General features: G+C 36.6%; 2 pseudogenes; both read left to right on the top strand.

Annotated features, from left to right (window-relative positions):
* The first annotated feature begins 7,869 nt into the window (after window positions 1-7,869).
* On the top strand, window positions 7,870-15,794 carry LOC132162278 (putative receptor-like protein kinase At3g47110; annotated as a pseudogene).
* A 10-nt stretch (window positions 15,795-15,804) lies between these two features.
* LOC132162277 (putative receptor-like protein kinase At3g47110) lies at window positions 15,805-25,270 on the top strand (annotated as a pseudogene).
* Window positions 25,271-25,342: the final 72 nt, after the last annotated feature.

Genomic DNA, 25,342 nt, shown 5'->3' with positions numbered 1-25,342 from the left:
CATATATGTTATAAATTATAATTATACATATATGTATATTGAATAATATAAATATATATGATCAATACTTAATCATATGATTCAATAACAATTCAAATAATTAATCATATTATTCATGTACAATAATAATGTGATTCGTATAATATCAAATTAAGTAATTGACATTAAATTAAACAATGTGTTACTTATAACTACAATTGAAGTATTAATGTTGTTAAAACATTGGTAAATGACTAAATGTTATATAACTTGCATTTTTTTTTTCCTATTAGTATAACTGGTATTCTTAACAAGTTATGATTTACATTTAAGGACTTTTTTTTTCTAAAAAAAAGGTACAAGTAGATGTAAATTAATGTAAAATTGGGGTCAAATATTTTAGATTTTTTAATATGGGCTTCGTTTGGAGCAATTTGGTCCAATGTGGTATATAAAAAAAACCCCAAAACTAAAAATTGGCCTAAAGGCCCAACTTTGAAAAAAATCGGTTATATATTTACTAACTGCTAACCGCCTAGTGATTACGGTTAGTAAAATTTAGTAACTGCATAGTGGTTATTAGCAATAACTTTTTCACCCCTATTTGCCTCTTGAGACTCAATAGAGAGTCAGAGAAAAGAAGACAAAAAGGCTTTTTCATACTTACCCACCTCATTCTATAGCCACATTGTTAACGTCTCAATCAAACTATCAAATTGAATTAATGTTCTCCTTAAACTTAAACTATGAAAAAAAAAAAGCAATCCCATAATAACAAACTTCCATAATTTTGTTTTAAATAAAAGAAAAAATAAACTAAAAAAATCTGAAAAAACAAAAACTAAAAAAGGTTTTAAGTTTTTTTTTTTTTTTCTTCAAATTTATAAGAATTTTTTATGGTCATTTTTTACTTCTTGCAAAGTTTGAGGAGCATTGACATTTTTTTGGTAATTTATGAAGAAATTGAGAGTTTGGGAGACATTACAATAAGGTGGGTATGTGTATTTTTTTTCCTTTTTTTTCCCCCCTTTTATTCTACTCCTCTTTTTTATTTATTTTATTTTTTAATTTCAATAGAAAAGAATTACAATAGAGCCGGACCAAACTTGGCTCAATAGAAATTGATAAGGGTTCGAGCAAGACAAAGTTGTTCAAATTCAGCTTCAAAAAATTTAACCAAATTCGAACTTGGCTTGAGTTTGACTCTAATCATCCAAATGAGTGAGCTCGAACTTGGATCGAGCTTTAGACTCCGTTTGTTTCAACAATAAAGGGTTTTCTGTTGAAAGTTATTTTCAACAAAATCATTTTTCAGAAATAAATAATTTTCCTGTAAATATTTTTTGCTGCTCGACTATTATGGAAAATCAGAAATGGCGAAAAATGGTTAGCAACTTTCGGTGATGTAACGCCCCACCGTTTACGAAAAGGCGTAAGTAGTACTACCTAATCAAGCACGTGATATCACTACATCAAAGACAATAAAATCTCACTGCGAAATACATATATTTTTTTTTCTTTAAAATCATAGGTAACCCTCACATAACACATGAGAGCTACTATATAAACTTTAATTAAATAAGTAAAAACATGACGTTCTTACATTTTAAATACACACTAAAGCAACAGTTCCATAGGGGGCACTAAAACAAATGTAGTTATTGTTAAGGATATAAATCCTTTTGATTTGTGATTATTGTTGATTTGATTTGTTATTAATTACCCTTGATTCAAGGAATTTGTTTTGTATTTGACATTATGTCAAAACTCTATAAATAGAGAGATATGTACTCAAATCATGCATAAGGAAATATGTAGCCTATAAGGCTTTAGTGTGTGAATGTAGGTTATATGTCGAACCATCTTAATTTCTAAGTCTTTCTCTCTTTCCTTTATTCCATATTATTTCGCTTTATATTTATCTTATTATATGTTTCTATATGGTATCAGAGCTAACAGGCTAACGCCAATTGTTAAATCCTAGATTGCAAATTTTTTTTTTAAAAAAAAATTTAATTTTTAATTTTTTATACTTCATTTTTCTCTTCTAATCGTTTTCTCTCTGATTTTAATATGTATCAGAGAAGAAATTGATCTACGAGGTCCATTGCTTGCCTAACGCGTTAAAAAAAAAAAAAAAAAAAAAAAAAAGAAAGAAAAAAAAGGTCTAAAGAGGCAGATTTTTTGGCCCTTGGCCCATTTCAAGCCCATAGTTGACTCATTCTGGCCATAGCAGCTGATGTCAAAATTCTGGCCAAAAGTTGCCGATGTCAAAATTTCGGTTAAAGTAACTGATGTCGACCAAAAAGTTGCAGATGTTTAAGTCCCGGCCACAATCGCCGAAATTCAAGTTCAAGAGCACCCGGTGTTTCAAATGAGGCGCCATCAACTTACTCCAGCCACTCAATATGTTCAAGATCAACGATCGCTAACGGACCGTTCATCTTGCGTGGGCATGTCAAGGATGTAAATCCTTTTGATTAATGAAGATTTGATTTATGATTATTGTTGATTTGATTTGTTATTAATTACCCTTAATTCAAGAGATTTGTTTTATATTTGAAATTATGTCAAAGCTCTATAAATAGAGCTATGTACTCAAATCATATATTAAGGAAATATATAGCCTATAAGGCTTTAGTGTGTGGATGTAGGCTATATGCCGAACCACCTTAATTTTGTGTGTTTCTCTCTTTCCTTTATTCCATATTATTCTGCTTTATATTTATCATATTATGTGTTTTTATAATTATATTATTAATACAATACCAAAAAAACAATACATGGTAAAGGAAACATATACACATAAGGTAAAAACAGATACATAGAAAGTGGTAGACTAAACATGGTAGTTGTTCACACAGTTTCCGGCCACCCAAGGGAATTCTTGAATGGATTGTAAGGGTTTTACATATAGGGTACGAGAAGTATGGGAAATGAATTCAGGACCAGAGAATTGAGAAGAAGGAGAAGAAGAAGAATCATGTACCCCCTTTATTAACAATTTGGATTTCTTATATACATGCACGTTCTGTTATAACTTTAATAATACATGTTTATTTAATTCGACGCCCCACAAGCGATTGCTGTTGTCTACCGTTCAAGGACCTCGGGATTGGTCCTTGGCTAATTGGGCCCATTCCACGACACGTGTGCCTTCGAGATATGTTCCATCGTGGCCATGCTATGTGGTGGACCCGGCCCTACATGAGGGGATGTGTGACCCATGCCTTCCGTGCAAATGGGGCATGCCTGGTACCAATCCTATACATGGTAGTTACCCTGTTTGGTGGAGGCTTTGTCTTCGCCAAACACATATGATGTGGCATCTACTGTGGGGCTGTATGAAGAGCTCTCTAGGCCACATGGGTCATGGTACAACCCACGAAATATGGTCATTGTCTCGCTCTAGGAAAACCGGTGACCAGTTTTCCCAGCAAGCAATGAAGTCGTACGGAGAAAGCCGGACCGATTTTCTCTCCAACAGTTACCCCCCAAATTCGCAGGTTTGACCCTTTGAATTCGAGAGAGAGAACTCGAGAATTTCAAATTTAAATGTTTGTCAGTTTTGTCCCCTATAGGCGGCACTCTATCTCGATAAGCCCAATCGGCAGCGAGCCTTTCTAGGCGATTCTTACAAGCGCGTTCGTTCTTGTCTTCTCCATTTTTCACTGTTGTGCTCCATGTGGTGGGCGCGCCTCTCACCTACAGGGTTCCATACCGCCTTCAACTCACCTATTTATGCACTAACTTAGAGTGTATATCTCCCGTCTTTGCAAATATGGAGAACCGTCTGACTTTGCCCTCTTCACGCCAGCTGCATTTCTTTTTCGCCAAAGCTATATATATATCTTGTCGTTACTGCTCTAGTGGTCACCGAGTTCCAGCAGTTCCTTGGACACTCCAATCCTCTGGGCCCATTTTTAAATCTGCTCCTTCCTTTTCTCCGGCCTGCGATACCACGTTTGCAGTTGAGCGTCACCTATTGCTTGCTTCATCCCTGTACAGCCCGTCTCCTTGCACAGTTAGCACCAAAAATCTTGTTTCTTATGGGTAAAAGCAAATCAATTTTATCTGCCGCCTCCTCGAGCAAGGGTAAAGGTAAGGGTCCAGCCAAACCCCGAGGTGATGATTTCTCTGACGTCTACCTCGATTGGCGGTCGACCCTGTCTGCTAAAGATGTCAAACGCATGTGCGATACTTACGCCATTCCTGAAGGCGTGGTTATTCAGATCCCAAATCTCAACGAAGGAGCTCCCTTCGCGTACAATTGTGAAGTTGCCATAGATGAGGCGATGTTCAGGGCCGGGCTTTGCTTCCCGCTTACCCTGTTGATCTGCGAGCTCCTCACGGAGCTGAATTTGGCTCCCAGTCAGGTAAAACCTAACGGGTGGAGGCTACTCGTCTCTTTCTGCGTTCTGTGGCCGATGGTCTACGGGGTTGGTCAGCGCCCATCCTTAAGGGAGTTCCTGAGCTTTTATAGGCCGGCGAGGTTTGGCCATGGTTGGGATTTCCAAGGGCGACCCACGAAACTCATTATTTTACTCGACAAATGGCATCCTGACAACCATTATGAGCGGGACTTCTTCTTCGTTTCGGGTATCCACTGGGAATTAACCGTGAAGAAGAGGTATTGCATGACTCCGCCCTCCATCCCCATTAGGTGGAGAGCACCGCACTCAAGCCGCTTTGATGTTCCCAAGGCCTTCAATGCCTCAGAGAAGGCAAGGGTGGAGTGTGTTCGTGAATGGGCGGTGGATAATCCTCAGGGGTTCACTCGGAGAACCTCATTACTAAGGAAAATTTAGAGATCTATCTAGGCTATCCCAAGGCCAAGTGGAGTTCAGCACTTTGCACTCCTCTCGCTACGGGGAAGGGCACTACGAGTTGGGGGGTAGCTCTTGCGCACAACCCGCCTTTGGAAAATTCTCCTCCCCGCTCACCCCCCTTGGTTAGAAAGAAAGGAGCGGACGCGGCTCCCAGTGACGCCAGTCTGGAGAAGAGATCTTGCTTTGAATCTACTTCTTGCCTATTTGGAGGGATGCTAGTTCAAAGGGAAGGACTTGACTTGGATACCCCTCAACCCCGCGCTTCGATGAAAGTGACCCCCATGACGGGCTCTACTTCACTGAGAAGGGACATCGATGTAGTGGACCTTGAGGATTCGCCTGAAATGGGTATTCTTTGGTCAATCCTAGAGACATGACGGGGGCTATTGAAGCTAGATCGGGATCCAGAAAGCATGTGACTACCCCCCAGTCCGCAGAGGGGGACTATCACAAGTCCGCTGCTTTCGGAACAGATGGTGATCCCGAGCTGGTGGTCGATGCCTTGTCCTAAGACGGGCCTGCTGGTGGGTTGCTGTACCCGATGCTGGGGGAGAAGAATCCGCGACCCAACGAGTCAGATCTCTTGGAAGGGATACCGCTGGTAGGTCGCCCCCTGTCAACGTGGGCCTGGAACCTAGGGTAGCAAATGAGGCACTAGGCAACTCCCCGTCCCCGCTTGAGGCTGATTTCGAGACTGCTATGAACTCTCTCTCTCCTTTAGTGGAGGAGATTGCCGCTGGCGAGGCCTTTTGTTGAAACGGACACCCGCAAATCGGGGCTCACGCGTGTGCTAGATATCGGAGACAGCCAGGCACTTGAATAAGAGGGGGTTGCAGATTAACCTCCTAAATTAGTGACTCCCAGAGATGCATTAACAACATCGGCGAGCTGGTGGGCTTTAAAGGGGTTTCTCGCGGATCCATGCGCCGCTCTGGTGGCGACATTCCTTGTCGGGCTTGCTGTTGCTTCAACTGCTCGCGAGGACCTTCTGGAGGCATGGCAGTAGCAGTACTTCCTTGTAAGTATTTTCGATGTTTTCATTTTCATATTGTTGCTACAAGTTATCTGATGGTGGGCCCCTACTGCAGCAACCTGCAGAGCTGGCTCGTATCTTTGCAGTTCGTGATGACTGTCTGGCCTCCGCCATTTTAGAGGTTGCAAGACTGAGAGCAGAACTTGCTAACTCTATGGGAGAAGTAGAAAAGCTACGCGCCGCCGTTGACGAATTACAAAGGGACCTTGCCACTTGCGGCGAGCAGGTGTTCCGTTTCGAGTGGGACCAGGCTGAAGCTCGCAAGAAGATGTCGCGACTTGAGCGAGAGGCGAAGGAGGCATGGGCGTCCAAGGCAGACATGGCTGCAGAGAACTTGAGCTTGACAAGCAAGGCCAATGGTGCTATTATGGCTCTGGTTGAGGCTCGACAAGAGTTGGGGCAGGTCCGTGTCTCTTTGAAGTTGACCCAGGATTAGCTCAAGCATGCTCAGGCTTCTATGGCGACGGCGGAGGAGGCTTGTGTAGCTGCGTTGTCTAAGGCTACGGAAAAGGAAGAGGCACTGGTGAGCCTCAAATTGTGTCATGCGGTTGAGGTTGCCCGCGGCGCGGAGAAGAAGGAAGCCTTGGCTAAGATAGAATCTTCTTATGCTGTAGGGGTCGCCTGTTGTGCTAAATACCCATCTAAATTAATAGGCAAATACTTGGTACGTCTTACTCGCAAGTGCACAAGATCAAACGATAGTATAGCAGGCAAATACGAGATCATGCCCACGAGGATTGGTAAATTATGTTTAGAAGTAATTTCCTATTTAATAACAGATAAAATTCAATTGTCACGATTGAATTAAAATAAAGAAATAAAATAAAAGATAAACTAAAACTAAAAGGGATTAGGGTTTTGATATCCACCAATAATCAGACTAATTAAGATAACAATATGCCAATATGCCAATCATACCGGTATATTTAATGTTTGCCAACCTAAGGGCATGAGTGTATACTCCTTAAGCTATAGATTTTCCTAAGCAACGATACTAACAAGAAAGAGAACATGTAAAATTGTTGAGAACAACTTTTATAAAAATAAAACTAGTCTTGGTATATATGCATGTTGCTTGAAAATACTGGTCACATATGATATTTGGGCTTTTGATAAAGATTAATACGGCATGCATATATAAAAAAAGATATGGCATAGCTGTGTTGGACTAGACAATATGTAGATTATTTTAATTGAAATATGGGATAAATTACGGGTACAAGGTTTAAACTTAAAATTTTACTTTGATATTATTTTAAATTATTACTTATTTCAAAATTTTAATTTAATAAGAAATTGTAAATTTAAGTGTTTAAATTAATATTTTAACATAAACAAATAAGTGAAAACGAAGGAAAGACAATGGTATGATTCTAATACTGACCTCTTTTATTATCCAGTATCCCAAAAAATTTCACGAGTTCTAATTGTAAAATATAGACTATTTTTCACATTATTTTCTAAGACTAAATAGAATATGTAACTTCTAAATATAAAATCCTAACTCTTTTAAATTATGTATTAAACCACTATTTGAAATCATTACCATGTTAACTTTGCGTGTGAAATATATGAATTGCAGAGTATGGAATGGGTGGTGAGGCTTCAACACAAGGAGATGCCTATAGCTATGGGATTTTTTTGTTAGAGATGTTCACAGGAAAAAGACCCACTGACAAAATATTTAAAGATAGTTTCAAACTTTATAACTTTGTTAACATGGCATTGCCAAAAAAGCTTGTGCAAGTTGTGGATCCAAATCTACTCAAAAGAGAAGTAAATGAATTAGTAGTGGCAGCAGAAGAAGATGGCTACAAGTACAATGATCACAATGATATTGAGGCAATAGAAGAAAGTGTCCATATGGAGAACCTAAACCAGATAACTTCTAATGTGCAGAAGTGTTACTTTCAATTTTTCAAATCTGCCTAGCTTGTTCATTAGACTTGCCAAAAGAAAGAATGAACATGGGAGATGTCACGAGGGAACTACATTAGACCAAAAAAGCTTTTTTAGAGGTTGGAAGCCATGGATAAGGACCGAGTAAGGTAAGGTACTAAAATTTTGATTTAGAAGTTCAGCCAATGATAGACAATCCATAGAGTGACTGAAGTTTTGGCCATAATTAAATTTTAAACCTTAAAGTTTCCAAATAATTCTTTCAAACCACAAGCATAAGAGCTTCATAGGTAGATGACCTGCCAGCACAAGTAGACTTTCCGATAATCTTATTAAGATCAATACACTCGCCAAAGGGTTTCCACCTTATTTATGTCAACAGGTAATCTTATAAGTGAATTAGATTTTTTTTGTTCCTTCCAACTTTTCAGAGCAAAAGTTATTTTTGTTTCTTTTATCTTAGGAGTTTCTAAATTGTCCAACATGGCAAATATATTCAATTTCTACTTTTGTAGGAAAATGGAGCTTTGTGAAGAAATGATCAGAATGCAGAAAAGTCTCCTTTGTAATGACCCCATGGAGCATTGGCTTGGCTGTTTGTGCGAGTATTTATTTTGTTGGAATAAGTCAAACCTACTTTTGATGATCTACATGTTTAAGACAATATATTTTCTTACAAACATTTGTATTTAAGCATATGGTAATGCACCAAAATATATGAGAATAATGTCAGGAGGTATTGTTTACTAAGCCCAATTCTTCTTATTCTTTCTTCGTGCAACCTCAAATGACTTCCAATTCCTGAAACAAAATATCACTTAAATCTTTTCTTGAGCAGTACGTGTGCAAATACGCAACATGTGCAACTTAAGCTAGAAAATGTGGCATGTGTTAAAACCACGTGGCCACATTAACACCCATTGGAGGGGAAGATTTGGTTGAATACTACGGGGAGCATTTTCAAGAGGGGTGTAATTTCTTTAAAAGCATGCACCTCTCTCTCTCGGGAGGGATTGACATGTTTAAAAGCACCAAGTTATTCAACTACTTTCCATGGTCTTGAGAGGGATTGACATGTTCAAAATTTTCTATTGGCCTCAAAAGTTTTGGAGCTAGGCTGATGATTATTCTCACAAAATTCATAGAGTGAAGCATCATCCAACGTACTGATAACACTAATGATTCAACTCCTGTTTAGCAAAGTTGCAAGTGTAATATATATTTTATAAAATGTGTGAGAAATAATTATTCTTTGAGTCTCTGATGTAAATCCGTAATTTTTGCAGAGTATTTGTGACATATTTTGCAAAAATCAAACTAAAGGTTCCCAACAAAATACCATGCATAAAATAAAAAACTGAAAATGACAAACAAAAAATCAAAATAGATCAACTCATCAAAACTAATGCATTTTTTTTTTTTTTTTTTTTGGTTAAATACTCTTTTGTTCCCTATGGTTTCACTACTTTATTTTTTTTTTTTTCTTGGGTTTTATTTTTATCACATGGGGTACCTATGGTTTTATATAGACTAAGATGATACCTTCGTTAAAATTTTGTCCAAAACTTAAAGGAACGCAACATCAACACCAATCAAATGTCCCCACGTGTCATATAATTAATTTTTAAAAAAATTAAAAAGATTTAAAAAATATATTTTTTCAAAATAATAATAATAATAATAATAATTTTGGGGGTGGCCGTATATAGCCACCCCTTGGCCATTTGGAGGGTGGCTGGCCACTCCCTTTGACTCCTTGTGGGTGGTTCAGCCACCCCCCAGGGCCATTGAAAATTTTTTAGCTAGGGTGGTCAAGGCAGCGTAGAGCAAGAATATCTCAAGCCATGAATTTCACGCTTTCTGGCTCTAAGTTATCGAACCCAACCTTCTTCAAAGCCACCACTATTTTCCCTGTTAGTAGATCCTTTGCTTTATATACATTGCTATACGTCCCTTGCCCGATCTGAACAACCAGAATCCAAAAATAAAGAAATCTATAAGAGGTTAAGTTTATTATATCAAAACCCAGTTTAAATTTCGAGGTTAAGTTTATTCCAAACCCACAGGGGTGGTTTTGGTCACCTATAATCATAGAGGGCCACCCATGCAACCCGTGGGATGGCCATTACTATCATGAGAGGGGTATGAGCTGACAGCCACTGATTGTCTGAAAAAAATATATATTTTTAATCTTTTTTTAATTTTTTTTCTAAAAATATTTATATGACACATAGCGACATTTAATTGGTGCTGAAGTGGCATTTTGTTAAATTTTGGACAGAATTTTAACGGAGATAGTATCTTGGTCTTTATGAAAATCTCAGGCACCTCATTTGATAAAAATGAAACCCTAAGAGAAAAAAATAAAGTATAAAAACCCTAGGAAACAAAAGAGTATTTAACCTGCATTTTTTTTCTTCTAAATTTTGTCTTTTAATTTTTAATTTTTAATTTTTTAATTTTTTTTTATCTTATGCAGCATATCATCGTCATTTTAAGTCTCAGGATTGGGAAAATTGCAAGTTTGCAATTTAAGTCAACTCAATGATAGAGCAATAGGATATTTGAAAACAACGTCATTGAGTTAAATTTCAAATGTCTTGACGTTGTTTTCAAATATCCTATTGCTCTATCATTGAGTTGACTTAAATTGCAAACTTGCAATTTTCCCAATCCTGAGACTTAAAATGACGATGATATGCTGCATAAGATAAAAAAATAAAAAAATAAATAAAAAATAAAAAATAAAATAAAATAAAAAGGAGTGAGAGTGGGCTGAACGTCTACTTCTTCTTGGACCAAGATTCGGCCGGCCAAAGACTTTGTCAACGTTAATTTAGCAGGCCAAGAGCCGGGGGGCTCTGCCGGTGTGTGTCAAGGACTCTAGAACTTGTGTTTTGAAACAATTTACCCCTACATATATAATACTCAGTATCTTCCTCTGCCTCGAACAATATTTCACAAATACTCTTCCCTTCTCTCCATTCCAATAAAGCTTCATAGCCACAACTTACTTGCACTATGTAGGGGTGCAAAGGCGGGCGGTTAAAAACCGCCCGCTAACCGCTAACCGCTATAACCGCCAATCGCCTAACCGTCTAACCGTCTAACCGCATTAACCGCTAACCGCTTAACCGCTATAACCGCCTAGCGGTTATTGGGTCTACTAACCGTAACCGCTAACCGCCTTTTTATATAATATATTTTTATAATTATAATTATAAAAATATTTATACAAATAAGATAATCACTTGATCATTAAATCACAATTTTTTTTTAAAAAATAATTAAATCACAATTTGAGTATTAATATATTATCACTATAATTTATATGATTATATCATATGCGATTGATCATTAAATCATTTGATTATATCATAACAAATTATACATATATAATATGACATAACTCATAAGTATACGAATTCATACTAATACAACAATTAAATATCTAGAGACTTATTTCCAATGTATGTTATAAACTTATAAGTCAATATATGTTATAAGTCTATATAAGTCTACATATGTATATGAATAATATAAATGTATAATATCAATACTTAATCATATGATTCAATGACAATTCAAATATTTTATTCAAGACTTCAAGTGAATCATATTATTAATGTACAATGATGGTATGATTCGTATAATATCAAATTAAGTAATTGACATTGGATTAAACAATGACCAATGTGTTACTTATAAACACAATTTAAGTATTAATGTATTATCATTATAATTTTAGTAATTTATATATTATCACTATAATTGATATGATTATATCACATGATGACTTGATCATTAAATCATATGATTATATAATAATAAATAATACATATATAATATGACATAACTCATAAGTCATAAGTCTACAAGTTAATCATATGATTCATGTACAATGATAATCACAATTGAGTCAATTGAATTAAACAATATATTACTTATAACTACAAGTCTACAATTTAATTAAAGCATTATTAGATACTTTAGGAATTTAGGATTTAGGAATTTGAACATTACCATTTACCATTAGATATTAAGTTCAATTCAAAGAAAAAATATTATAAGTAAATATGATAAGAATTTAAATAATTAACCGGTTATGATTTAATATTTAAGGAAATTTTTTTAAAGTATAAGTAAATGTAAATTTTGGGTCAAATATTTTTTATTTTTCAATATGGGCTCTTTTTATAGCAATTGGGCCCAAGAAGATATTAAAAATACAAGAAAAAAAAAATGAGGGTAAAAAAAAGCCCAAAAAAATAAGTCCAAAAAGCCCTAAAGAAAGCCCAAAAAGCCCAATAAAAAGCCCAATTTTAAAAAAGCGGTTAGCGGGCGGTTATCTATTTCGCTAACCGCTAACCGGCGGTTAACCGCTAACCGTTAACCGCTAGGCGGTTAGCGGTTGCGGTTAGTAAAATCTACTAACCGCTAAGGCGGTTACGGTTAGCGGTTATTGCCACTAACCGCTAACCGTAACCGCCTTTGCACCCCTAGCACTATGCACTACATACCTTGCTGTGATTCTTCTCTTTTCTATAACCCTACTGTGCTTCCAACCTGCCACTCTTCTTGCTTCCACTCCAACAAACGAGACTGATTGTGTGGCTCTACTCAAATTCAAAGAAATGGTAACCAATGACCCATTTAACTTCTTCACCTCTTGGAATAATTCCATCCACTTCTGCAAATGGCAGGGAATTACATGCGGCTGAAAGCATCAAAGAGTTACGGCCTTGGACCTGCGTGGCTAATCCTTCAGTGGATCCATATCACCTTACATCGGCAACCTCAGCTTTCTTAGGGTTGTCAACCTCGAGTACAACTTCTTACACGGCGAAATTCCACAACAAGTCACTCATCTATTCCGGCTGCAACATCTGAATCTTAGCAGCAACTTGTTAACGGGTGAAATTCCAAGCAACTTCACCAACTGTCCTCAACTCAGAGTCCTGGACTTCAAAAGGAATAATCTTACTGGGAATATTCCTGTTAAACTCGGCTCTTTAAAGAGGCTTGTGAGGCTTGACGTTTCCACTAATCATTTGACAAGAGGCATCCCACCTTCTCTGGGAAATGTTTCTTCACTCCAAGCACTTGGCTTTGCGCTTAATTATTTGGTGGGAAATATTCCAGATGAAATGGGTCATTTGCAAAGGTTAGTTTACTTCACAGTTGTGGAAAATGATATGTTTGGTACGTTCCCTTTTTCCTTTTACAATATATCAACTCTGAAGAGCATTGAAGTCGGAGGTAACCGACTTAATGGCACTCTTCCAGCCAATATAGGCCTCACTCTCTCTAATCTCCAAATCCTGAACATCGCTGATAGCGAATTCTCTGGTCCAATCCCAGTTTCTCTATCCAATGCTTCCCAGCTTGAATATCTTGATCTCTCCTATAACAATTTCGTGGGACAAGTTCCAACTGATCTAGGCAACCTGCTAAACCTCTCTTTTAGTTGTTGGTGGAAATAATCTTGGAAGTAATTCAGTCAAGGACTTGGATTTTTTAACATCTTTAGAAAACTGCACCAAACTTGAAAGGCTAAGGTTTTTTGATAACAATTTCGGAGGCAGTTTACCTGATTCTATAGGAAATTTGTCGAAGCAACTCAATGATTTATATATTTATGGCAATCAAATATCTGGAATTATTTCTGCAGCATTAGAGAATCTCATCAACTTAAGTCTTCTAGCCATGTATGAAAACTTGTTCACAGGACCCATTCCCACTTATTTTGGAAAGTTACACAATCTGCAAGGATTGTATTTGTATGGAAACAGATTGTCGGGACCCATGCCATCCTCGCTAGGGAACCTCTCTCAGTTGGTCGAACTTTTCATATCACAGAACAAATTGGACGACGGAAGCATTCCATTAAGTTTTGGAAACTTCAAAAGTTTGCAGTATTTAGATATTTCAAAAAATAACCTTAGTGGAGCCATACCCAAAACGAGTTTTTCTTCCCAATTACTAGGACTCAACTTATCACACAACTCATTAACAGGCATCCTACCAACATAAATAAGCAATTTGAAAAATATTGTGCATTTGGATGTCTCTGAAAACAATTTGTTTGGTGAGATTCCTACAACCATTGGAGATTGCTCGAGTTTGCAGAACCTTTACTTGCAGGGTAATTCATTAGAAGGAAACTTACCTCCATCACTATCTTCCTTGAAAGACCTTCATTACGCAGATCTTTCACGAAACAATTTTTCGGGAATAATTCCTAAAGATCTACAGAAAGTTTCTATTCTACTGTATTTGAATCTTTCATTCAACAATTTGGTGGGCGAGGTACCAACCGAGGAAGTCTTCCAAAATTCAAGTGAAATATCAGTGATAGGAAATAAAAAGCTTTGTGAAGGTATCACAGAACTAAAACTACAAGCATGCGATGTCAAAGTTATGAAGCAAGGAAAATCCCATATATTCAAATTAACTGCCATAATTGTTAGTGGGGTTTTATGTTTTATTCTATTTTCATCATTTGTTATCCTTTATAGGAGGAGAAAATCAGAAAAAGAATCATCTTCTACACTCCCCAAAACCAACTTTCTTTCAAATGTTTCATACAAGGAGCTCTATCAAACTACTGGCGGATTTTCTCCTACCAATTTAATTGGATCTAGTAGTTTTGGCTCCATATACAAAGGAATTCTTGATCAAGAAAAAATGATGATTGCTGTGAAAGTGTTGGACCTTCAACATAAAGGAGCTTACAAGAGTTTCATGACTGAATGAAATGCATTAAGAAATATACAGCATCGGAATCTCGTGAAGATCTTAACTTGTTGCTCAAGCGTGGACTATAGCGGCAATGAATTCAAAGCACTAGTTTACGAATTCAAGGCAAATGGAAACTTAGACAAGTGGCTGCACCATGATAGAGAGAATGAAAGTCCACAAAGATATTTGAACCTCCTTCAAAGACTAAATATTGCGATTGATGTAGCTTCTTCACTACATTATCTGCATGATCATTGTGAAACACCAATCATTCATTGTGATTTGAAGCCAATCAATGTTCTTCTTGACGATGACATGATTGCTAAAGTAAGTGATTTTGGTTTGGCAAGGATCCTCTTTGCAACAAATGATGATTCTCAAAATCAAACTAGCACAGTTGGAATAAAGGGTACCATTGGCTACGCTGCTCTAGGTACATCACTACTTCGATCTTAAATCCTTTAAATCATGATTTTGTTCAAGTAGAAAAGTATTACTAACCGTCTTTTTACTATGCTCTCCATACTTATTCTGATAACACGTCCATTAGATATATATATCAAATTTATATGTCAGCTAATTAACAAGAAAGGGAACATGTAAACCCTGCCATAAAAATGGTGAGAACAACTTTTTTCAAAATAAAACCGGTCGTTTGTATACATTGCTTGAAAATATTGGTCACATATAGTATTTAGGCTTTGATAGAGATTAATAAGGCGTGCATATATAAGAAAAGACACGTATAGCTGCGTTGGACTAGACAATATGTGGATTATTTTTATTGAAGTATGGGATAAATTACCGGTACAAGGTTTAGACTTAAAACTTATTTTAAATTACCATTTATCCCCAAAAATTGAGTTGATAAGAAATTGTGAATTTTAAGTGTTTAAATTAATATTTTAACATACTCTTTAGTTTGTCCAACAAATAAGTTAAAACGAAGGAATGACAATGATTAGTTGATATGATTCTATTACTGACCTATTTTATTATCCAAAATCCCAAAACATTTCACGAGTTCTAATTGTAGAATACAAACTATTTTTCACATTATTTTCTAAGAAGAAATAAAATATGTTGCTTCTAAATATAAAATCCCAACTCTTTTAAATTATGTATTAAACCGCTATTTGAAATCATTACCACGTTAACTTTGTGTATGAAATATATGAATTGCAGAGTATGGAATGGGTGGTGAGGCATCAGCACAAGGAGATGTCTATAGCTATGCGATTTTTTTTGTTGGAGATGTTCACAGGAAAGAGATCCACCGACAAAATGTTTACAGATGGTTTCAACCATCATAACTTTATTAAAATGGCATCGACAGAAAAACTTGTTCAAGTTGTAGACCCAAATCTTCTCACAAGAGAAGTGGACGATTTAGAAGTGACAACAGAAGAAGATGACTACAACAACGATGATCACAATGATATTGAGGCAGTAGAAGAAAGAGTCCTTATTGAGAACCTAAGCCATATGAATTCTAATGTGCAAAATTGCCTAATTTCAATTTTCAAGATCAGCCTTGCTTGTTCATTAGCAGCGCCAACTGAAAGAATGAAGATGGAAGATGTCACCAGGGAACTACATCGGATCAAAAATGATTTTCTACAAGTCAGGATCCATGAATAAGGACCAAGTAAGGTAAGGCACTATTAATTTTGATTCATAAGTTTATCAAATGATAGACAAGTAGACTTTCCAGCGATATTATTAGGATCAAAACATTCATTTAAGAGTTTTCACCTTGTTTACATTTGATTTGTGATCCATTATAATTAATTGCCCAAATTGCATGTAATTCGAGTAACCTCATAGCAAGGAGAAGTGTAGGGCCCAATTATTCTCAGCCGAGGTAGCCCAAACCCTAAGTTGCCCAAGGCACATACGCCCCACATATGTCCTCATGGTGGCTACCCAAATTCAATGCAATTTGGACAATCAATTATAAGATATCTTAATTCTTTAAGTCCACTGGTAACTTTATAAGTGATTTGATTTTTGTTTCCTTATGTTTTTTGAACTAAAGTTGTTTTGTAGGAAATGGAGCTTCGTGAAGAAGTATGGTTGTAGAAAAGTCTCTTTTGTAATGCCCATGTTTTTTTTTTTAGTTGCTTTTTAAAATTTAAAATTTGGACGCTAATGACCCGAATGCTTGTAGTGTGTTGAGCTAGCATTGGCTTGGCTGTTTGTGCGCGTATGTGTTTTGTTGGAATAAATCAAACCGACTTTTGATCAAGTCTAGTCTTAAAATTTACAGAAAAAAAAGGTTCCATTGAATATTAATTATGATTGCAAGGAAATACATCGTCCATGAGACCAGCAAAGTCATTTTGTGATGCAATGGATGTTAGTGAGGCAAATCTCGTGTGTAATGTGTCTCTAATGCGAATTGTGTATGCTTAATTTTAATTGACTTATACTTAAAAAAATATAAATCAATAATATAAAATCAGAAAATATTCTAAATATATTCTAACAGGCATGAGGCATGATTTACTATGTAGGCAGCCAGCACGTCATCAAGTAGACGAGGATAAGCAAACCAAACCAAACCAAACATGTGAATGATTTAAACACCGTAATATATTAAAAACCTGTCCAAATTAACCTTATTATAAAGATTTGTTGCCCATTTCTACAAAGAAAAAAAGATATATAATCATGGCCCAGACAAAATGGTTGAATAGATTTATATTGAAAGCAAAAGTCAACAATTCCTTATTTTGTTTATTTTGTTAATTAATGCTAACTCAAGTTGAAACTCAAAGATACGACAATTGCTTTGAAAAGCATCCTTTCGACCACCATTTTGTCTCCTACTCACCTCCTTCAAGTCAAATGTACCTTAACAAGATATGCAGCCGCAACAAGCTTATTAGAATTGAATAGAAACACTTATTTCAATTCTCAGCCAATGATTTCCATACTATTATGTTGTTTCATGCCATACTGGTCTCCAATAGTGGCTCTTGGTAATGGTAGCTGGATATCTATTAGATGGATGAAGTTGACAAGAACTCTCATAATGTTCTGCATCTTTCTCTGCCTTGTTCCAATATTTCACCTCCTTCAACTTTCTCCGCTTCTCATAATGTACTATTGCTGCCGCTCCAATAAATGAGACAGATCGTCTGGCTTTGTTCAGATTCAGAGAATTAATAGCAGATGACCCGCATAACATCTTGAGCTCCTGGAATGATTCTATCAACTTCTACAGATGGCAAGGGATTTCATGTAGCCGTCAGCATCAAAGAGTTACAGCCTTGGACCTACAAGGCTATGCTTTGCGTGGACCCATATCACCTTTCATTGGCAACCTCAGCTTTCTTAGGTTGTTTGATCTCCAAGACAACTTCATATACGGCAAAATTCCACAATAAGTTACTCATTTGTTCAGACTGCAGAATCTCCTTCTTAGCAATAACTCGTTGACTGGGGAGATCCCGAGCAACTTCACCAACTATCCTGACCTCAGAGTGATGGACTTCACAAGGAATAAACTTACTGGGAACATTCCTAATGAGCTTGGCTTTTTGAAGAAGCTTGAGATGCTTCAGATTGGAGGAAACAATTTGACAGGACGCATCCCACCTTCCTTGGGAAATATTTCTTCTCTCCAAGAGCTATCCTTGGCGCTTAACAATTTTGTGGGAAAGATTCCAGAAGAAATAGGCCGCTTGCAGAGGTTATCTTTCTTCGAAGTGGTGGGCAATAATCTGACCGGTAAGATCCCTTATGCCCTTTACAATATATCAACACGAGCATCATATCAACTGCAGTTAACTATCTTAGTGGCACTCTTCCAGCCAACATGGGCCACACTCTCCCTAATCTCAAAATTTTGTCCATCTCGACCAATCAATTCTCTGGTCCAATCCCACTTTCATTGTCCAATGCTTCAAAGCTTGAAGTGCTTGCTTTTCCCAAAAACAATTTTGTGGGGCAGGTTCCTACTTATCTGGGAAACCTGCCAAATCTTTGGTGGCTAGGTGTTGGTAGAAATAAGCTTGGAAGTTATTCAACTAGAGACTTGGATTTCTTGGCATCTTTGGAAAACTGCACCCAACTGGAAATGCTTGATTTTTCAAATGACAAATTTGTCGAGGCTTCTTAGTCAACTATATCTTGATTGCAATCAAATATCCGGAATTATTCCATCAAAATTAGAAGACCTCGTAAACTTAATTAACCACCTTAAACATGGCACAAAACCTGTTCAATGGCACAATTCCCTCTTATTTTGGGAAGTTTCAAATGCTGCAGGGATTGGGTTTGGATGGAAATAGATTGTCAGGACAAATACCAGCCTCTATAGGCAACCTCACTCAAGTGGTTAAACTTTTCTTGTCACATAACAAATTGGAAGGAAGCATTCCATCAAGTTTTGAAAATTGCAAAAATTTGCATGAGTTGGACATTTCACAAAACAACCTTGGTGGAGCCATACCCAATATCAGTATTTTTTTCCCAATTACTAGAACTCAACCTGTCACAAAACTCATTAACTGGCACCTTACCAGTGGCAGTAGGCAATTTAAAGAGTCGTTATCAATTGGATGTCTCTAACAATAATCTATCTGGTGAGATTCCTACAACTACTAGAGACTGCTGGGGCTTGGAGTACCTTTACCTAGAGGGTAATTCATTTCAAGGAACCTTGCCTCTATCTCCGGCTTCCTTGAAAAGCCTTGTCTATTTATAGTGGCAGAGCCAGACAATTTATATTGAGGGTGCCGCTAAAATTTTTTTGAGAGTACCGAATGATAACTTGCGTAAATAAGAGAGAATAATTTTTTTTTTTTTGGGAGTACCATGTTGAACTTGGGAGAAAAATAGCAAAAAAAAAAAAAAATTTAAAAGCACCGCACCCCCAAAAGCCTTAAGTGGCTCCGCCACTGTCTATTTAGATCCTTCACGAAACAACTTGTGAGGCCTGATTTCGAATGATCTACAGAAACTCTCTGTTTTGCGATATTTTAATCTTTCTTTTAATGATTTGGAAGGTGAGATACCAACTAAAGGAGTCTTCGGTGATGCAAGCACAATTTCACTGATTGGAAATAAAAAGCTTTGTGGGGGTATCTCGGTCTTGCAATTGAAAGCATGCAACATCAAAGTTATGAAACAAAGAAAATCTTGTGCTTTCAAATTAATAGTCATAATTGTTTGTGGGGCTGTGTTTTTCCTGATTATGCTTGCATTATCTCTTATTATTTACAAGAGGAAAAAATCAGGAAATAAATCATCTTTTACTCTCTCAGAAACTGACTTTATTTCAAAGGTTTTATACGCAAAACTGTATCACATGACTAGAAGTGCCAAGAAATTTAATAGGATCTGGTAGTTTCGGCTCAGTTTATAAAGGAATTGTTGATTAAGAGGAAATGATGATTACTGTCAAGGTCTTGAACCTTCAACAAAAAGGAGCTTCCAAGAGTTTCATGGTCGAATGCAATGTGTTAAGAAATATACGGCATCGAAATCTTGTTAAGATCTTAACATGTTGCTCCAGCATGGACTATAGCGGTAATGAGTTCAAAGCTCTAGTTTACGAATTCATGGCAAATGGAAGCTTAGAGAAGTGGCTGCATCAAGATTTAGACAATGAAAATCAATCAAGAAATTTAAACCTTCTTCAAAGACTAAATATTGCAATTGATGTCGCTTTTGCCCTACATTATCTTCATGACCAATGCGAAAGACCAATTATTCATTGTGATTTAAAGCCAAACAATGTTCTTCTTGATGATGACATGATTGCTCATGTAAGTGATTTTGGTTTAGCAAGGCTCCTTTCTACAACCAATGATGTTTCTCAACATAAAACCAGCACGGTTGGAATGAAGGGTACAATTGGCTACGCTGCTCCAGGTACATAACTACATAAATCTTCTAAATCATGATTTTGATCAAATTGGAAAATCTCATTAAACTGTATTTTTTACTAAGCTATACATGTTCATTTTTTCCCTTTATATTTATTTCCTCAAGGCTCTATATGCTTTTTTTTGATAACATACCAATCCGATTTACATGGACTAACAAGAAGGAAAGCGACAGACACTGCTGGAAAAATGGCAGGGCTGCTTTTCAGAACTGGTTTCTTCTACAACTGAGGAATATTGGTCCCATATATGATTTTAAGGCTTTGATAGAGATTAATAGGTTGTGCTTAGAACTTGAGCACTATTTAACAAGTCTCAAATATGAGAAAATAATGGCACATTTCCTTTGTAAGAGAAGAATACATTGAGATAAGGATCAAAAGCTGAAAAGTGAAAATTCAAACCAAAAGAAATTTTCAAGATCAAAGAAGACTTAATAGGTACATCTGAGAATGAATGTTGGTTTAGAGGAGACAAAAACAGTAAAGAAGAAGAATATTATCTTTCATCTTGTGTTTTGTGTGTGCAAAGATACTTCATTGAATTGTCATCCAATAAAGAATTAGGTCATGGATAACCAATACATGCAGCCATGGCTTGTTGGAAAGCCTTTATCTAGTACTTAATTGGTCCAGCAAATAAACAAAAACCAAGGGAAGAACATAATTAGTTGATCCTTATCATTAATATTAATTTTGTCTTCCCATTCCACATGTACCAAGCAAGTATGAGAATTGATCCCCTTTATCATGCAATTTCCAAAAAAAAATTAGTTCTGATTTTGGAATGCAGGCATCACTTTATTTTTCAAATATTAACTAAATTTTGTTTCTAGTTACTAAATCCTAGATTTTTTCAAGTATGCATTAAGCTGCTATATGAAATCATTGTCATATTACCTATGAAATCTATTGATTGCAGAGTATGGAATGGGTGGTGATGCATCAAAAGAAGGAGATGTCTATAGCTTTGAGATCTTCGCATTGGAACTGTTCACGGGAAAGAGGCCTATTGACAAAAATGTTTGAAGACGATAAAAAACCTCTATAACTTGGTTAAGATGGCATTGTCGGAAAGACTTATGCAGATTGTTGATCCAAACCTTCTCACAAAAGAAGTAAATGAAATGTCAATGCCAATAGAAAACAATAGTTACAAGTATGATGATCGCGACGATATTGAGGAGGATGAGGAAAGTCACATTGAGAACCTAAGCCAGATGAATGCCAGTATGCAGAAATGTTTACTTTCAGTCTTCAAAACCAGCATTGCTTGTTCATTGGAATCACCAAAGGAAAGAATGAATATGGAGGGCGTCATTAGGGAACTACATCGAATCAAAAATGCTTTTCTAGGTATTGGATACGGACCAACTCAGGTACAGCAGCACATTTTAATTTAGAAGTTTTAGCCGGTGACAGATAAATCATAGAGTGATTGAAGACTTTCCTAAGTATTGTATATGGGCTTTGAATTTCAAACCTTTCAATTTTCAAATAATTCTTTCGGACCACAAGCATCAGTCTTACTTAGGTATACAATCTGCTAGCACAAGTAGATTTTCCAGGGCTCTTACTAGGATGAAAACATTAAATTAAGCTTTCCACCTCATTAAAGTCCACATGTACCTCTTATTAGGACTAAAACATTAAACTACCGAAAATTTCCATCTTATTCTAGTCAATAGGTGCTGTACAAGTCACTCTGGTTTTGCTTCCTATATAATGTTTTCCGAGCAGAAGTTGTTTTCTTTCTACTGTATTATGAGAATTTCCAAATGTCCCAACATATCAAACATAATTAACTTCTGCTTTTGCAGGAACGTGGAGCTTTGTGAAGAAATCAGATTGCAGAGAAGTCTCATTCATAATGCCTCCGTTGAGTATAGGCTTTATTCCAACAAAGTACTTAGATTAGGACCATCCTTCACCAACCTGTTAATCCTATCCACACCAATATGCCCTAACCTTAAGTGCCACTGAAGGCTGGGGTTTATTGGCTCACGCTTTCTCTTAGTTGTAGAGTCCGCCGATGTGGCAGATGGGTCTGCATCTAAAAGGGCTAGAGAATGAGCATCAAAAGTAGAAGCAGAAACATGCAATATGTACAAGCCATTCAAAAGAGAAACAGATACCAAAGGAGATTTCTTATCAACATGTTACGCTTTCCTTAGAATTAAGAGTGGCAAAGACCCTCCTGTGTAACCTTTAATTACTGCTACTATGTTTTGTTTGTTTTATTTTTTATTTCCCTCTTTTTCCCTCGTTTGAATAGAAAAAATAAAATAAAATGATTAACATGTTTAAGACATTCTTAAAAACATGTACTTAGCATATTGTAACGTGCAAAATATATGCTAATGAGAATAATGTCAGTAGCTAAAAGATAATATTATGAGTAATGCTAGGTACCATCAATTTATCCTCTTAAAGTTGATATGGCTTTTAAAATCATCATTAAATTTTATATGAATCATATTTGAATTTTGATCCAATGGTGATTTTGAAAGTCACATTAACTTTAGAAAAATAAAAAAATGATCCCTAACATTACTCCAATATTATACCTCCAATATTATACCCTTGAATCAAGGCACATTTTGTAACATAAAGAAACTATCAGCACTAGATATATTAGTCTAGGGGGTTATTCTCTGCGGGTGTATCTTCTCTGAGGGTGGTACTCTTGCCTTCGTGGGCCAACCCAGCCTTCTCATGTTCTTGGCCCACGCAGATCTATGTTGGACTAGCAGCCTAGCGTTTAGTGAGGGAGAAATGCAAACCAAATGCAAACCAAAATGGGTTTGGACTTTGGACTCGGAACCAAAAGTGCAAAATGGATCAGACAGGTGAATGGGTCCTTATATACAAATTTCCCCAAAAACGAAAATCTAAAAGTAAATATAACAAACAAACAAAAATCCTAAAATTCTGTCCAGCACGGACAGCTTTTGCTTACTTCCCTTCTCATTCAGCTTCACCAACTATCATTCAATGCTCCACACCCAAGGCCCGAGGTTAGCCTGGAGGGCTAGGCGGAGAAGTCCAACGGCTACAATTGCGTGGAAGTTAAAGAAGGAGAAGGGCGCAGTCTACAATTGAAGGCTAGGAAACCGTACAATTTGACCCGAGGAAATGTAGCCGTTGGAAATGTAGTAATACCTTGGAGGCTAGGCAGTCCAACAGCTTTTTCTCTTATTTTTTTAGCTACTAACTTTTCAATATCACTTTCTAGATTTTTTAAATATTATTTTTTATAAACAATTACAGTTTACCCCTTCAAAGTTGACAGCGTTTTTCAATTCGAACAACAAAGTTTCAATTTTTGCAATCCACCCTCCCAAAGTTCCAAATTTTTGCAATTTGACCAATTTTATCCAAAACTTCCCATATTGCCCCTAATTTTTATTTTTTTATAAAAAATTTTTAAAAAAAATTCATGGTGGCCGTAGCCATCCCTTTGATCATCTGGTCATTTTTGCAGTCCCAATTTTTTTTTTTTTTTATAAAAATTAAAAAATTAAAAAAAAAAATCAGGGGCAATATGAAAATTTTGGGATGATATTGGTCGAATTGAAAAAAATTGGAACTTTGTGGGGGTGGATTGCAAAAATTGAAACTTTGATGTTCGAATTGAAAAACGCTGTCAACTTTAAGAGAGTAAACTATAATTTTTCCTATTTTTTAATTAAATTCTTTCACTTCTCTCTCTCTCTCTCTCTCTCTCTCTCGCTCACGACACCGTATTGTTATTGCTAGCTAGTGGCAGACACCTCAAAAGTCTTCCAGTAGGGCGGTCTCAAATTCCCAAAATCTAAGCTTGTTGAAATTAAAAACCCGTATCCCAAATCCACTCTCAAACGTGGGATTTCCAGCTTTTGAGTCCGCACTTGTTGCTGGGAACCGTGACACAGCCGTCATGTTTAATGCCTTTAATCATCCAAAAGGCATCCTTGGTGAGTTGGTGTCATTCTTCTCTTTTTTGTAAAATGCTTTAAAAGGCAATATCCTCGATCTCGACCACCATTTTGTCTCCTACTCACCTCCTTTAAGTCAAATGTACCTTAACTCGAATGCCGCAACAAGCATATCTTTGACTTATTTAGAATTGAATAGAAACACTTCTTTGAATTCTCAGCCAGTGATTTCCATAAATTATCCAGATTCCAGAAGATCTTCAAATGCTGAAATACTATTATGTCGTTTCCTACTTTCATGCCATACTGGTCTACTATAGTGGCTCTTGGTAATGGTAGCTGGATATATATTAGATGGAATGATGGATGAAGTTGACAAGAACTCTAATAATGTTCTGCATCTTGCTCTGCCTTGCACCAATATTTCACCAACTTTCTCTGCTTCTCCAACCCGATGAAGCTTCACATCCCCAACGTACGTGCATTATGCTTCATAAACCTTCATGTCATTCTTCTCTCTTCTATCAGCTTACTCTGCTTGCGACCAACCAGTATTGCTGCCGCTCCAACAAATGAGACCTATCGTCTGCCTTTATTCAGATTCAAAGAATTAATAGCAGACGACCCGCATAACATCTTGAGCTCCTGGAATGATTCTATCAACTTCTGCAGCTGGCAGAGGATTACATGTGGCCGCAAGCATCAAAGAGTTACAGCCTTGGACCTACCAGGCTATGCTTTGCGTGGATCCATATCACCTTTCATTGGCAACCTCAGCTTTCTTAGGTTGGTTGATCTCCAAGACAACTTCATATACGGCAAAATTCCACAACAAGTTACTCATTTGTTCAAACTGCAGAATCTCCTTCTTAGCAATAACTCGTTGACAGGGGAGATCCCGAGCAACTTGACCAACTGTCCTGACCTCAGAGTCATGGACTTCATAAGGAATAAACTTACTGGGAACAATTACTAGAACTCAACTTATCACAAAACTCATTAACTGGCACCTTACCATTGGCAGTAGGCAATTTAAAGAGTCTGTATC

This window comes from Corylus avellana, chromosome ca9 (genome assembly GCF_901000735.1).
Source record: "Corylus avellana chromosome ca9, CavTom2PMs-1.0".
In the NCBI taxonomy this organism is placed as follows: Eukaryota; Viridiplantae; Streptophyta; class Magnoliopsida; order Fagales; family Betulaceae; genus Corylus; species Corylus avellana.
Note: the sequence above shows the minus strand (reverse complement) of the source record. Positions and strands in the feature narration are given on the sequence as shown.